The sequence below is a fragment of the Budorcas taxicolor genome, chromosome 25 (genome assembly GCF_023091745.1).
Source record: "Budorcas taxicolor isolate Tak-1 chromosome 25, Takin1.1, whole genome shotgun sequence".
NCBI lineage: Eukaryota > Metazoa > Chordata > Mammalia > Artiodactyla > Bovidae > Budorcas > Budorcas taxicolor.
In genome coordinates this window covers 29,861,463-29,878,541 of record NC_068934.1, presented here as the reverse complement: position 1 = coordinate 29,878,541, position 17,079 = coordinate 29,861,463, and the positions used below count along the sequence as shown (strand labels likewise).

Sequence of the window (17,079 nt, the reverse complement as noted above, 5' to 3'; positions counted from 1 at the left end):
GCTGTGCCTCGGCTGTGATTCCTCTGTGTACCCCAGTCTCCACGTCTTTCCTCTACCTCTGGTTAACTTAGTTTGCTCCCACTTTTATCCCTAAATTGCGTGTGACCAACACCCTCTCCCTTCTGTCAGATGAGACCTGGATCACACTCATTTCCTGGAAATTTGCTTTAATACAGTCACTGATAAAATGCCAGATTCATTACTATTTATTCTTGGGATTTCACCAGTAAACAATGACCCAGCAATGAAAAATGTGAGAATGAACTCAGAAGATACAGGATTTCTGGAAAGACTTTCAGGATTAAGAGGTATAATCACAAATTCTAGAAAGCCTTTAAACTCAAGTCCCAAAATAAACTACACTGATATTCTAGGCTCAAGAGCTCAGATGTTGTTTTTATCAGTTATTTTCTATTATAAAACCAAAGTAACACAGCACGTACAGGGAACAAAACTGTTTCAACAAGGAGTAATGGAACATCCAAATTAAAATCTGAAAGAATTAAAGATTTTAAAATTAAAAATAAATAAATAAATAAATAATAAAATTAAAAAAAAACAAAAACAAAAACAAAAGTAACACAGCACGTACAGGGAACAAAACTGTTTCAAGAAGGAGTAATGGAACATCCAAATTAAAATCTGATTTGAAGTAGAAGCTGGTGATGGATGTCGATGGTTTTACTGTGCAAAGAATGATAACTGATAAATTCCTTCTGCGTCACTGCTTTCCCTCCTGTGAAGTTTCTGAGAAGGTACATGCTGAAAACAATGACACATGATGCTAAACGAGGTTTTAAAAATATTTAATGAAAAAATTGTCCACGTCCAAGTAGTATGACCGTGCAAACAAATTTATCACAAATGACCTAGACAATTCATTAAAAATGAGAGTAAATAAATCTTCAAGGGTAAGACTGGACACTCTAGCCAATCCTTAAAAACCGAAGTCCTCCTCCTAATGAGGCAGTATGAATTATGAATGACTGTGCCCTCAACTGCTTCTCATGAGAACAAAAGGACAGCGAACAGATGCAGATTCCTTCAAGTCTGGGCGGGCCCTCAAGTTGTCATCATTATAGAGGATCTCTCTCAGAGTCGGAATTTGACAAGTCTTAAAGGGAAGATTTTTCTGTCATGACTTAAACAGCACTGATTTAAAAAAAAAAAAAATTTAAGTTGCATTTTGACATACAGCTTGGCAAATGTTATGATTAAAAACTTCCAAGTGTAGCTGGATGTTAATAGTGATTAACTGAACTAGTCAACACCAGGTTAGATATCTCAGAGGTCCCCACATTGTGGCCATGTAACCCAAACCGCACTTCACACCAAACCGAGGACAGAATATAAGAAAGATAAACAGAGTAGATCTGTCTTTGCATGGTGTCTTAAACTGTAAAAAAAAATTGGGGTCTTATGTTTAAAACTCAGTTATCAAAATATCCAATCAAGAAAGATTTAGGAATAAGCTTGCTTTGAGTGCAATCTTTTTATCCTGTCATTCAACAAATCAAATGTCTACAAAACACTTGAGCTTCCCACTCAGGATGGCGCTGGAACTGGAGGCCTGAAGAGGTCGTGGCATCTCCTTTTAAAGAAAAAGAGGGTGGGCAATTATATCTGAGGGTGGTGCACACAGAGTTCTGTTTAAGGGAGAAAAGGCCTCGCCAATTTTTTAAGGGCCCTTCTAACACTCAGTTATACTAACCTGGATCACTTTCCTTTTTTACTGCGAGATGAAGGTAGAATGTTTTGCTTCAGAAAGTCAAAGACCTGTGCGTCCTAGCATTTTCTTCAGTGATCATACCTTGGCTTCAACTTCACAGGAAACTAAGCTGGAAACAATGAACAGCAACTTTGCAGAGGGGATGCGAGTATGAAACAACCACGACAAATGGGGAAAGGAATCTGTAAGAAAAAAGTTTAAGAAACCACAAAAGGATACTCTGAAAAATAAAATTCAGAAACACGAGGAAAGATCAGTTCTGTCTTCCCAGGTAGAGCCCGTGGTAAAGAAAGCGCCTGCCAATGCAGGAGACATAAGAACTCGGGTTCAATCCCTGGGTTGGGAAGATTTCCTGGAGGAGGGTATGGCAGCACACTCCAGTATACTTGCCTGGAGAATCCCATGGACAGAGAGGCCTGGCGGGCCACAGTCCATGGGGTTGCAAAGAGTCGGGCACGACTGAGACACTTAGCACGCACACACAGCTGGAACACCGCAAGTATCTCACTGGATAAACTAAGGCTGGTTCTTTACAGTCAGAACCATGCATCCGAAACAAAGGTGATATGCAATACACACAACAATATAACACACCTGAAACGCGCGTGACTTTGACAGTATTCTACTGTATCAGTCATTGATTAGGACTGGAAAGGAGCAGAACCCTGTGCCTAAACCCCTGCCCCCACCGACCCAAGGACAAAGGGCCCTGCCTACCGTTTGTAGAGAAGCTGAAGTCTCCCAGGCCTCCCTGAGTCACAAAGGAGCAGGCTCAGGCAGCTCGAGATTAGGACAATAGGGCCACAGAGGCAGTGCGGGCTGCACATTCCTGAGGTCTTGTACAGACCAGACTGCAGCTGTGAGTAAACGGCTCCATCTTGAGCAGTATTGAGTCTATGGTGAACAGCTCCAAGGAATGACCTTAAGAAAGTGGGATTAACCCTACTGTTCATAAGCTTGTTCTGCTTGTTTATGTAAACAGGCAACAGTACTGTCACCAACGGACCCACGTGGACATCTTCTGCTCTAAGGAACTGCATGTCAGCAGAAGTCAGACCTTCACCCATGATCCCACAGAAATAGAAGGATGTTCTCACAAGTGGGGATTTGGAAGCAGCTTTTGGCAGGAAAGAGCTCTCTGCAAGAGGCCCCTCTTAGATCAGGCATCCCCATGCTCTGCTCATCTCTGGGCCCAGCACACCTTTCAAGTCTTCTGGCCACAGGACACCTTGCCTAACCCTGATCTCTTGGGTCTTTCTGTAGATCAAAGGAGCAGAAATTAAGGATAAGAAGCTAACAGATGACAAGATCTCCTCCCAAGCTTCCCCTTCAGCTTTCCCAGGAACACACCGTGAACGGGACAGCATCTGAAGGAAAACCACAGGAATCCCCTGGTGGTCCAGTGGTTAGGATTTGGTGTTTTCACTGCCACGGCCCAGGTTCAATCCCGGCCAGGGAACTAAGATCCTTCACTCTGCAGAGCCGGAGGTGGGGTGGGGTGGGGTTAGGGTGGGGGAGACAAGACTGCACACAGTAGGAGGACGACCCCGCTTCTCTCTCTCAAGGATTAACCAAGATGCCTTCCTTTTTCCCTTTAAAATCTTTCATGGCCAAGCAGAATCCTGGGAGATGGTTTCTGGAGGGACACTGAGCCTACTGTATCTGCATATTGCCAGCATTCTGATTGGCAGTAATGTTCCTTTCCACCAACATCTGTCTCTCTCTCGAGTACTGATTTCTGAGCAGCCAGCAGCTGGCCCTGACTGGGGAACAGGACCTTATGAAAAGCAGTGTACCTGATTTAGGCTGCCAACTTAAGAAACACAAGGAAATCTAACTGAGTTAAAGAACAGAAAATATAAATCACCAAATAAAAATGATAAAAGAATCTGGAGCTACTTGAGCTTGAAAGAAAGAAGGTAGGTAACCAAATCTGCTCTAAAGTCCCCTCAGACTCGGCCCAGTCTTCACCTCCATCACCGCCCCTCTCTCAGACAAGCGTGCCTTTGCCAATCTCTGCTATAAAGCAAAGCCTTTGGCTTTTGAAATCTATTCTTTGGAAGGGTAAATTTTTACCTTTTACTAAATGCTAGTTCATATGAGCTTGTGATCCAACATCAGTTTCTTATTTGAAGAAAAAGACTTTTTTGTTTGCTTAGCTGAATTTAAGAAACTTTTGTGTTACTTAGGAATTACCTAATTCAAGTTAAGACATGAGTTGGGGTATTTATAGATTACCACCTGCAGAACGTTCACAGGATGAAAATTGTTTCCCTAATTTACTCATTTATTTTGGCTTATGAATTTGACTGAGAAGCCTGTTCTGAAAAGGCAGAGGAGCTCCCTCCCTCCCTCTAGACCTGCAGGTTTCTCTACCCTTCCGCAAACAGGCCTGGAGCACTTTGGCCTAGGGCCTTTCTTTGTGTGGACTGTTCCTTTTGCTGGATCTGCTCACCCCCATCCCCCATCAGTACAAGGTGCCAATCCTTTGCTCCATTCAGACCTTCCCAGTGATGCTACCCTGATCACTGTATTTAAAGCTGCAGCCTCCTCACTCCCTCCACCAGCTGCTCTACAATTTCATAGCATGTACTACCCCCAGCACACTAATTATACTTATTAGTAGTATAATAAAGATACTAATTATGCTTATTAATTGCCATCCACCTCCTCCCACTGGAATACAAACTCCTCAAAGGGTAGGGATCTCAGTTTAGTTCACAAGCATCCTCAGATCCCAGACCAGTGCCTGGCACAGGGCGGGTGAGCAAATACTTCCTGAATGAACTAACTGAAATGTAAGATGTTGCTCATGATCACAATTATAAGAAAGAAATTTATTGTGCAACAGACAAAGCATTTCCAATTAAAAGAAACATCCTATTACTGCTTTTAAGGCAGTCAGGATCATAAAAGGCTGACTTCTTTTCAAAATGGAACAAGTGGGAAAAGACAAATTCCTGTGAAAATTGTGTGCACGGTAAATCAACATTCAGACTATATCGCTCTTCAGATACACTAACAGTCAGAACAGGGGTTGAAGGGAATCTGATTCCAGCAGGCAAAAGTATCTCAGACCTCAAGTTTTAAGAACGCTCTCCAACAATAACTGAACATTTTTAGATATATATCATCTTATTTTTATAACTCAAGTTTCTGATATCTAAGATGTAAACTGATTATTTATTTGGCTGTGCCGAGTCTTAGCTGCGGCATGTTCCCTGACCAGGGGTTGAACCCAGGTCCCCTGCATTGAGCTTGCAGAATCTTAACCACTGGACCACCAGCGAAGTCCCTAAACTGATTTTTAAGGGTGGATTCTTAATGCAAGAACTCTTTCTGGTAAACAACTCAAAAGACGTCAGTATTTAGGGCTAAAAATATCTGTTTCTTTGTGAACGTCCCCGGTGGACCAGTGGTTGGGAGTCTACCTTGCAGTGCAGAGGGCACAGGTTGGATCCCTGGTTGGGGAGTTGAACCCACAGGCCGCAACTAAGACCCCACGTGCCGCAACTGGGACCTGACACAGCCACATAAATAATAAAAGAAAATTCTAAAAAAAAAAAATCACTTTTATTTACTATATTAAATCTAAAGTATTTTACAAATAGAGAAGAAGAAAGGCTTTTGCAGCAGCAGAACGGATTTCAAAACACAAACTGGATTAAGTCATGGCTTAGAAATCACTCAATGGCTTCTCTGTATTTAATAATATGAAACGCCTCATCCTGCCGGAAAGACGTGGCCTGGCCTCTGCAGTCTTCTCGACAACCTCCCTTCCAGCCCCCAGCCCTGTCCACACAGGACACATCAGCCCCGCCCCCAGCCCACGCAGTCTCCCCTTGGAAGGGCAGGTGCTCACTGTCCTCGGTGAGCACCTCTGCCCCCGCCATCCCATCCCTGAAGTCTCCCCTTCCCACGGAGGCCTCGTTTATATGTCAGCGCCTTATTCACCTTTCTTAACCTTGCCCTCAGCACCAGCTTCTGTCATATAGTAAGTGTTTACACAGTGGAGTCAATATTCAAATATTTGCTGAATGAATGAGTGTGTACCCACCAGGAGTTAATTCAAAGTCTAAGAAATCAACTAATACTTTTAATTTTATGAGCTGAAAAAAAAAACAAAAAAAAAACCAGGGTGACTAGGTAAAATGTGGTATTGTTTCTTTCCTGCCAAATTCACTCTGTGAGGGCCATGCGTCAGCTGCTTCGGGGCATGTTCACTCCCACAACTGAACGTGCTCGCCTGCTCTGCAGGACTCTTCTTTACCTTTCAGTTTTCTTTTTCCCAACTACATGAAAAAAAACACAAAGATTACACAGTACCTCTGCAAAAAGTCTATAGACTGTTTTATAAAACAAAGTTACATGCAGAGGATTCTCAGTCCAGAGGTTTCCCTCTGGCCTGGACCACATACATTCTCTACATGCTGGCAGAGTTTAAAATGACAGTTATTGTATTAATTACAAGGTGCTGAATTTTCACATTAATACCTGTTAAATGCTAAATGCCAGGCACTGCACTGAAACTAATACAATTATGATAGCATCCAGTTCACTGCCAACAAACTCCATGCAGCATTTACAGGGAGCCAAGCGTGGTTTTCTGTGCTTTGGGAATGTTCACTCCTGCATGACGGAGTCACCACCATCACCCTACACGTCACAGACGTCACAGGTAACAGAGACACCAAGTAGCTCACATGGCAGTAGACAACGGGCGCTGACTGTAGTGTCAACATTGTGGAGACGCAAGTCAATACTGTCTCACCACAGATGACTAACACCATGCCCTTAAGGGCCATACCCTTGAGAAGTCTCCGCCTTTTAGGGGAAGTGGAGCTGTGAACATGTATATATATGTGTATATATATACACAGCAGAAGACTCCACACATGGACAGCACCAGATGGTCAACACCAAAATCAGACTGATTATATTCTTTGCAACCAAAGATGGAGAAGCTCTATACAGTCAGCAAAAACAAGACCAGGAGCTGACTGTGGCTCAGATCATGAACTTCTTATTGCCAAATTTAGACTTAAATTGAAGAAAGTAATTTTATGAGCTAGACCATTCAGGTATGACCTAAATCAAATCCCTTGTGATAATACAGTGGAAGTGAGAAATAGATAAGAGACTAGATCTGATAGACAGAGGGCCTGATGAACTATGGAGGGAGGTTCGTGACACTGTACAGGAGACAGGGAGCAAGTCCATCCCCATGGAAAAGAAATGCAAAAAAGCAAAATGGCTGTCTGAGGAGGTCTTACAAATAGCTGTGAAAGAAGAGAAGCAAAATGCAAAGGAGAAAAGGAAAGATATTCCCATTTGAATGCAGAGTTCCAAAGAATAGCAAGGAGAGATAAGAAAGCCTTCCTCAGAGATCAATGCAAAGAAACAGAGGAAAAGAACAGAATGGGAAAGACTAGAGATCTCTTCAAGAAAATCAGAGATACCAAGGGAACACTTCATGCAAAGATGGGCTCGATAAAGGACAGAAATGGTATGGACCTAACAGAAGCACAAGATATTAAGAAGAGGTGGCAAGAATACACAAAAGAACTGTACAAAACAGATCTTCATGACCCAGATAATCACGATGGTGTGATCACTCACCTAGAGCCACATTCTGGAATGTGAAGAAGTCAAGCGGGCCTTAGAAAGCATCACTACGAACAAAGCTAGTGGAGGTGATGGAATTCCAGTTGAGCTATTTCAAATCCTGAAAGATGATGCTGTGAAAGTGCTGCACTCAATATGCCAGCAAATTTGGAAAACTCAGCAGTGGCCACAGGACTGGAAAAGGTCAGTTCTCATTCCAATCCCAAAGAAAGGCAATGCCAAAAAATGCTCAAACTACCGCACAATCGCACTCATCTCACATGCTAGTAAAGTAATGCTCAAAATTCTCCAAGCCAGGCTTCAGCAATATGTGAACCATGAACTTCCAGATGTTCAAGCTGGTTTTAGAAAAGGCAGAGGAACCAGAGATCAAATTGCCAACATCCGCTGGATCATGGAAAAAGCAAGAAGAGTTCCAGAAAACATCTATTTCTGCCTTATTGACCATGCCAATAGTCATATTGGCGTCAAATTAAAAGACGCTTACTCCTTGGAAGGAAAGTTATGACCAACCTAGATAGTATATTCAAAAGCAGAGACATTACTTTGCCAACAAAGGTCCATCTAGTCAAGGCTATGATTTTTCCAGTGGTCATGTATGGATGTGAGAGTTGGACTGTGAAGAAAGCTGAGCGTTGAAGAATTGATGCTTTTGAACTGTGGTGTTGGAGAAGACTCTTGAGAGTCCCTGTGATCCACACAATCAAAGGCTTTATTTATTTTCCACAATAAACTGTAGAAAATTCTGGAAGAGATGGGAATACCAGACCACCTGACCTGTCTCTTGAGAAACCTATATGCAGGTCAGGAAGCAACAGTTAGAACTGGACATGGAACAACAGACTGGTTCCAAATAGGAAAAGGTGTACGTCAAGGCTGTATATTGTCACCCTGCTTATTTAACTTCTATGTAGAGTACATCATGAGAAATGCTGGGCTGGAAGAAGCACAAGCTGGAATCAAGATTGCCGGGAGAAATATCAATAACCTCAGATATGCAGATGACACCACCCTTATGGCAGAAAGGGAAGAGGAACTAAAAAGCTTCTTGATGAAAGTGAAAGAGGAGAGTGAAAAAGTTGGCTTAAAGCTCAACGTTCAGAAAACTAAGATCATGGAATCTGATCCCATCATTTTATGGGAAACAGATGGGGAAACAGTAGAAACAGTGTCAGACTTTATTTTTTGGGGGCTCCAAAATCACTGCAGATGGTGACTGCAGCCATGAAATTAAAAGACGCTTACTCCTTGGAAGGAAAGTTATGACCAACCTAGATAGCATATTCAAAAGCAGAGACATTACTTTGCCAACAAAGGTCCATCTAGTCAAGGCTATGGTTTTTCCAGTGGTCATGTATGGATGTGAGAGTTGGACTGTGAAGAAAGCCGAGCGCTGAAGAATTGATGCTTTTGAACTGTGGTGTTGGAGAAGACTCTTGAGAGTCCCTTGGACTGCAAGGAGATCCAACCAGTCCATCCTAAGGGAGACCAGTCCTGGGTGTTCACTGGAAGGACTGATGCTAAGGCTGAAACTCCAATACTTTGGCCACCTCATGCGAAGAGTTGACTTGTTGGAAAAGATCCTGATGCTGGGAGGAATTGGGGGCAGGAGGAGAAGGGGACGACAGAGGATGAGATGGCTGGATGGCATCACAGACTCGATGGACATGAGTTTGGGTGAACTCTGGGAGCTGGTGATGGACAAGGAGGCCTGTCCGTGAATCATGCTGCGATTCATGGGGTCGCAAAGAGTCGGACACAACTGAGCGACTGCACACACACACACACACACACACACACACACACACACAGTGACTGAATACACACACACAGCGACTGAACACACACACAGCGACTGAACACACACACACAGTGACTGAACACACACACACACACACGCTTTGTCAAAAAGTTCATCTGTCAAAAAGTTCATCACCCAGATGAGCTTTTTAGTCAACCCAATAAAATACATTTGTGCTACGTTTCTCATGCATGTATGAACAGATTAACACAGGAGATTAACAATTGTGTCTGAGGAAGACCAAGAATGGAGAAGGCAATGGCAACCCACTCCAGTACTCTTGCCTGGAAAATCCCATGGATGGAGGAGCCTGGTGGGCTGCAATCCCTGGGGTCGCTGCGAGTGAGACACGACTGTGCAGCTTCACTTTCACGTTTCACTTTCATGCATTGGAGAAGGAAATGGCAACCCACTCCAGTGTTCTTGCCTGGAGAATCCCAGGGACGGGGGAGCCTGGTGGGCTGCCATCTATGGGGTCACAGAGTCGGACACGACTGAAGCGACTCAGTAGTAGTAGTAAGATCAAGAAGAAATTTATGGTAAATAGGTATCACTGTGATAAAATTCAATGACTTCATTAGGACTCATCCTCCTTTACCTTTTGGAAGCATCTAATACCAAATTCCATTCTCATCTCCTTTGGATGCTGTGTTTTTCTGGCCTTCCTCCCATTCCTGTAGGGGAAGCTCTTCTTACTCTGCCCATTCCCTGAATGTGGACCATCCTCAGGGCGTCTGAAGCTTTCCAGTCCAACCACTTTACCCATTCCCTCCTCTCCCCACCGCATCTATTCCAGTGGCTTACCATGTCAACTAAATGCTAATGTCTCCCAAATCTGTGTCTTCAGCTCAGATCTTGCCTGTGTTTCAGACCCATGAGGTACCTACTCAGAGTTTCATTACACAGTCCTTCAAAACACAAACACACTTTTAGACAGTCCTATTTCAACCTTAAAGATCAAAACATTGTTTGACACCCTGTTCTTATCATGTGTTGGAGCTATCTGAGTGGCAGAAATAAGTTCTGGGTGATAGGATTATTGGTGATTATGTCCCCCTTTCTGTCTCAAGTACTAATGAAAGTATTTACTGATTTTGAAAGAACTGTCCTCTACTTTAGGAAAGTTTTTGCGAGTACCTTCCCTGGATCAATTTCAGTAATCCCTTAAGAACAAGAGAATGAGTGACCAGCCAGAACATAGGGACGTGGCTAAGCTTATGGCTGTGTGTGCACTCAGTCATGTCCAACTCTGCGACCCCATCGACTGCAATCCACCAGGCTCCTCTGTCCATGGGATTTTCCAGGCAAGAACACTGGAGTGGGTTGCCATGTCCTACTCCATTAGGACCGTAAATTAGCCGATATTCGTTTCAGGATTTTTTTCTCTTAATAAAAATTAACTGAAAAATATTCTCTTTGATCTGCAAATGAACTGAGAGATAAAAACACTGTTTATACCTGAAACTAGAATCTGAAAGCTCCAGAAAGAGGCTATCATCTGCTACAAGGGCCACTGGAGCTAGAATGGCTAGGCTGACTTAGAAGAAACAGCCTGAACAGCACTGCTTTGCAGAGCCGGTGGCATCAGTCTTAAAAAGTAGCCAGTGAAAATAATTGAGGAAAAAGCTGAAAGCAAAACAGGTTAGGAAGACCTAGAAACATACTTTCATAAAAAGCGAAGGAGGTCAATGCAAGACCGAGGAGTCAGAGAGAGCAACAACAGAGGGCTGGGCGGCCTGGGTGCCAGGGGGACACTGCTCAGGAGTGGGGTGTGGTGGGGAGCATCTTTCTTTTCTGAGAAAAGGACTGGTCACATGTAGGCACCTGGGGAATACGAAAGGGACAGTGAAGCAGAAAGAGCAAGTGATCCCACCTGGAGAGAACGCTGTGGGTATTTTCGTTTATAAGGAGAAAAGCAGTTTTCAGGAGGAACTTCTGGGGCAAGTTAAAGCATCCTGGTTTCATGCTGATATCAATTCAAAAAACAGTATTCTTAGGAGCTTGCCCCTGCTTCTACAGGATACATTTTCTTATATGCAAGTCCCCTTCATGGTTTTGTTTTGTTTTCAATTTTTCTTCCTTTGTTTACCTTAATGTTTTATAGAAAATTATGATGGGCCCTCTTTGGAGCTACTGTATCCATACGACAAGAATGGACGTATGAAAAAGGATCAAAGGAAAAGAAAAGATGGGGAGAAAAATCACAGAAATGATAGAAGAAAATGTCCCAGGATTGCAGGACATGAATTTTCAGAATAAAAGGATCCACTGTGGACCAAGAATGGCAGAAGAGGAAAGACCCACACCAGGATACACCATCATGGAACTCCAGAATGCAGGGACTGTCCTCAAACTCCCAGTGAAAGCGAAAAGAAAAACCGAACCAGCAGAACAAGGGGATGCAGAAAGGGTGTGAACCTCCACACCTCAAAAACACTTACAGACCCTGGGAAGTATAAGGACACCTTCAAAACTCTAAGAGAAAAGCACTTCTAGCTTGGGACTCGACTCTACTTCCCAACTATCAAACAAGTTTGTGGGCAAAATAAAGTCCTTCAGATATTTCTTAGGACGTAAGGACGTAACCAAGACATGTGACGTCGTGGGAGCCAGTAATCCCTTGAAGGAGCCCAGAAGGAGTAATCCCATGGAGCCAGCCCAGGAGGAGAGTAAAGGTCCGTTTCTGAATAAGACTGACAGGGAGCAGCAAAGGGAGGAGGAGGAAGACCGCAGGCTCCAATAGGAAAAACGGAAGGGATGCATCTGAGCACACAGAGGGTGTTGCTGGTAAGAATGTGATTCACACCTTGGAGCACCCGGAAAAAAAATTAACTCCGGCAAGTGAAAAACCAGGCACAGGTGAAGCTACAGAAGGCTGGGCAGAGCAGGAGCACCGGGCTCAGCGGCGGAGGACTCGGGGCAGAGGCGCAGACACAGGGGTGCTCCCCGGGCAGGGGTGAGGGGGCAACACCGACCCCTGGGCCCGGACCCAGCCCTCACTGAGCCCAGACTCCTGGAGGAGTGACCTGCTGTGGCTTCCAGGTACCTCAGGCGACTCTTCCCAAGCATGTTGGGGAAATGCTGACCAGGACACTGGATCAGTCAACTCAGAATTGATTTGCTTTTCTAAGTCAGTTAACAGTGCAGCTCTCCCTTTAACAGCTAATGTAAGTTATTTTCATTAAACCAAAAGTATCATTAGGACAAATGCAGCATGTTCCAAACGTCAAAGATAAATAAACACACACACACATCCAATCGACATCTTTTATACGGTCAATGAATCTATGGCAAAGAAGATAAGGATACACAATGGGGAAAAGACATCCTTGTCAACAAATGGTGTTGAGAAAATGGGACAGCAACCAGCAAATGGTTGAAACCAAACCACTTTCTTACACTGCAGACAAAAACAAACTCAAAATGGATTAAAGACTGAAATGTAAGATCCGAAACCAAAAGATTCTAGAAGAAAACACAGGCAGATCTTTGACCTTGATCTTAACAATTTTTTTTGGATCTGTCTCTTCAGGCAAGGGAAACAAAAGCAAAATAAACAAATGGGACTACATCAGTCTTAAAAGTCTTTGCACAGTGAAGAAACTATCAACAAAACAAAAAGGCAGCCTACTGAGTGGGAGAAGATACTGTATTTGCTTCAATCAGAATTAAAAAAAGATACTGTATTTGCAAACACATCAGATAAGGGTTAATACCCAAAACATACAAAGAATTCACACAACATCAAAAAAACCACCTGACTAAAAAATGGACAGAGGACCTGAACAGACCTTCTTCCAAGAAGATACACAGGTGGCCAACAGGCACATGAAAAGATTCTCAACATCACTAACTATCAGGGAAACGCAAATCAAAACCACAACGGATACCATCTCGTACCTCTCAGAATGGCTGTATCAAAAAGACAAGAAATGACAAATTTTGGTGAGAACGTAGAGAAAAGGGGACCTTCATGCATTGCTGGTAGAACTGTAAACTACAGAAAACTATATGGAAGTTCCTCGAAAACCTAAAAATAGAATTGCCAAATAATCCAGAGATTTCACTTCTGCGTATTCACCCAAAGGAAACAAAAACATGAATTCAAAAAGATAACATGCGCACCAATGTTCACTGCAGCATTATTTACAAGAGCCAAAATATGGAAGCAACCTAAGAGTCCACTCATAGGTGAATGGAATATTACTCAGCCCAAACAAAAATGAAATCATGCCACCTACGACAACATCTAAAGGGTATATTACGCTAAGTGAAATAAATCAGAGAAAGACAAATACCATACGATTTCACTGATACATGCAATTTAAACAAGCAAAAACAAAAATGAATCAAGCCCAGGGATGTAATATACAGCACAAGGAATATGGTCAACAGCAGTCTGGTAACTTTGTATGGGGACAGATGGGTACTAGACTTATTGTGGTGATTTCATAAAAATGTAAACATCAAATCACCATGTACCACACCTGAAACTAACATAATGCTTGCATATACTGCAATTTAAAAAGTCATTTTTGACTCTCTGTGAAATTTTTAAATGATAACAGAAAACAGGTTTATTCAACTTTAAGTAACCATCTGTTGCAAAGACCTTCCTGAATTTCTCCAGGGATCCTTATATCCTTTGGCTTTTATCAACATCATTGAATAGTCCCTTAATTTTCCATCATCCATGTACTGGAAACACAGTTTCCAGGTTCACCCATCCAGTGTATATTCCTTTTGCCATAAGACACTTGGTCATCTTCATTTATACAAATGCCACAGAACACACAGTTCTTAAGATGTTGAATGCTCCAATGTAACATTCCTGTTTTACAATCATAAAATGCTGTCTAATAATCTGAGTACCCACTACACACTAGGAACCAGACATATTTATCTTCTTGCTCATCACAACAATTTTACTAAGTATCATTAATTCCATTGCACATATGACGAAACTGAGGTTGAGATTAAATGCTTGTAAATAATAAAGTGCAAGATGCAAACCCCAGTCTGTTTTAGAAGCTCATGTTGTTTCTGGAATATCACACCTGCCTCCTTTCCTGCAAGTTCTGGAATGTCAGTGATCATCTTGTTGTTCACTCCGTCCCCTTTTCTAATGAGAAATTTAGGGTCCAAAACTTTGAAGTGATTCCCCTAAATGGCAGAATTAGACCAAATTCCTCGGCTCTTGACTCCTACTCTATTTTTATTCCACAAATCTATGCACCCGGTGCTATACGAGGTGCTGGACAGAGCTAGCCTTTATTACTAACTCTGTGTCGGGCTCTACTGTGCTTTAACCTGCACTGACTCACTCAATCCTCACGGCGGTCCTAGGGCATAGATTAATTCCATTTGACAGGATAGAGAAACTAAAGTGAGAGAGCTTAAGTAACTTTGCACACGGCTACACAGCTAGCAAGCAGCAGAGCTGGTCTGAAACCTAGTCTGTCTGACTCAAAGTGTAAGCTCTTAGCATCCGCAAGGTGGACAGTTCACATTATCTCTTCTGAATGCCCATATGGTTTTAGTCTTCTAATTAAAAGTGTACACAGGATGGGTGGACCCTTCTTGAATCCAGATGATTCAAACAAATGAACTGTTAGGAAGTGAAACCAACTGGAAAATCTGTGCACTGACTGGTTGCTCAGTAATACCCAGGAACGTATTTTTTAAGGTGTGATCACAGTACTGTGCTTATGTTGAAAACTAGTCCTTATCTTTCACGGATACATACCCAAGGGTTTACAGACGAAATGATTATTTCTGGGATCTGATTCAAAACCATCTGGGAGTTAACGGTGGGATGGAGAACAAGACTGGCCTGGTGCTGGTTGGCTTGAGAAGCTAGTGATGGGTACAGGAGGTTTATTAGTTTTTTTCTATCATGCAAATGTTTGAAAATTTCTACGATTACGAAAGAATGCGTGATTTTTTTTTTAAAGGCAACAAAACTCATGATATTAACACTATTTGGAAAACAGAAATATGAATGATTTTCCTTCTACTTTTTTATTTTCAATTTTCTATAATACTTTTATAATGGAAAACATAAAATAAGCTACTTAAAGAAATTCCCTATTTTCTCAAAAGAGCCAGAGCAAGTCCACCCATAATCTAATGAGGTTAAAGTATCATGACAAAAGGATTTCCCATCTCTTAATCAGTTAACTACCCATTCATACACTTTAAAATGGGCCACTTTCTGAGGACAAGTACAGTCTTTTTTTTTTAATATTTAGTATCTATTTGGCTGTGCTAAGTCTTATTTGAAGCATGTGGGATCTTCGATCTTCATGGCAACAAGCAAGATCTTTAGCTGAAGCATGTGGGATCTAGTTCCCCAACCAGGGCCAGAACCCCAGGCCCCCGCATCAGGAGCACAGAGTCTTAGCCACTGGACCACCAGGGAAGTCCCCAAATATGGTCTTTAAACGGGCCAAGAGCACAAAGGCACACAAACGCAGAACAGATTACAGAGAGATTTAACAAAAATAACAATGGTCACCCAGATTGATGGCAGTCCATCACCTGGTAGTGTGGTACACACGTTGAATTATAGTGCTGTACAACTGAATCTTACATAATAATAATAGTAAAGAGAATGGAAACCCCCAAAACAGATATGGTCAGGTAAAAATGGGCGATGATTCAAGGGATAATATATAACATGCTTTGGTTTAAAAGCAGAACAAAACTAACTAGTGATACTGTTACTCTTGAGAGTTAGGCAGAGTTTGGGACAAAGACCTTGAACGTGTAAGGCTGCCCTCTGCATGGACCTTAGCACAGGGAGCTCCTCCTCGCCTGTGTATGGCCAGCGGGGGACAGGACAGCCACAGCTCCCAGGACAGCTGTCTTCTTCCTCAGTGACACAACAGTAATTTCCACATGTCACAGTATGAAAATAAAGTTTAGGAAGTAGTGGCTTAAGCTCAAACTGTCCTGACCATTGAACAAAAGCTGAATAAATGTGTAACAAGGGGCAATGGTACATCGTAATTTCTTTTTGAAATGTTGGCACAGAAAAAAGCACACACCGTGTTATAGGTCAATACCATTGTTTCTGGTTTTTTTTTTTTCCTATCTGCACTCCCTCCCACACCCCACCTGTGAAATCTGAAGGTGTATTCCAGCAGCATTCAATGAAGCAAACCTCCGAACATAAATGTCAGCTCAGGGGCGTAAGGTTAAACTGTGGGAACAGGAGCAAAATCCTGAATCCCTGTGCCAATGCTAAATGTATTCAAGATAAGTCTGACATAAATTCCACTTGATAAGAAAGAGACATACTTAAGTGTCAGTGGATGGTAAGTCTTCATAGAGTAGGAGCTTAGAGCTGATAAGGATCTTCTTTTATTATTAAATTTTTCATTGCACTTCACAGCACGTGGGATCTTAGTTCCCTGACCAGGGATCAAACCTGCACCCCTGCATTGGAAGTGTGGAGTCTTAACCACTGGACCACCAGGGAACTCTGAAAAGACAATAAACTGAAGCCCAAATTACTCACTTAAGTTCACAAGCAGCTCAACTGGGGCCAGTTCCCAGCTGCCAACAACTGCACTTCCCAGGACACCTCCAGAGACCTCTTGCTAATTGCCTCTTTGAATCTCTCTAAAACCATAAAACAATCTCCAAGCACTTCCTGCTTTGCAGGGAAACTGAATCGCTGGTTAATCTGCAACTAGCAAACCACTGTCAAGGAACCAGAAGTTAACCTCATGCCACTAATTAACCTTAAATTTGTGAAATTTAAACACAATTCCCTTTATTAGTCAGTTCCTGTTTATATTCATGAATTAAAAAGAAGGCTTTGTCATTCTTGCACAGGATAGAAAATATTTTTAAAAGCAAACTATCATGGTCTTCTTTATATAGTTATGGGAGAGACACATATGATAAGTATATCAAG

General features: G+C 42.4%; 1 protein-coding gene across 3 annotated transcripts in view; it reads right to left on the bottom strand.

Annotated features, from left to right (window-relative positions):
- Window positions 1–17,079, bottom strand: part of FAM118B (family with sequence similarity 118 member B) — a 48,464-nt gene that overhangs the window by 28,274 nt on the left and 3,111 nt on the right. Inside the window, exon 1 of one of the 3 annotated variants that reach the window (XM_052661664.1) lies at window positions 1,712–1,907. The exons of the other annotated variants lie outside the window; for them this stretch is intronic. The gene's annotated coding sequence lies outside the window, so the exon portion shown is untranslated. Of the gene's footprint in view, window positions 1–1,711; window positions 1,908–17,079 lie in introns of those variants that run through there. 3 annotated transcript variants of the gene reach the window in all.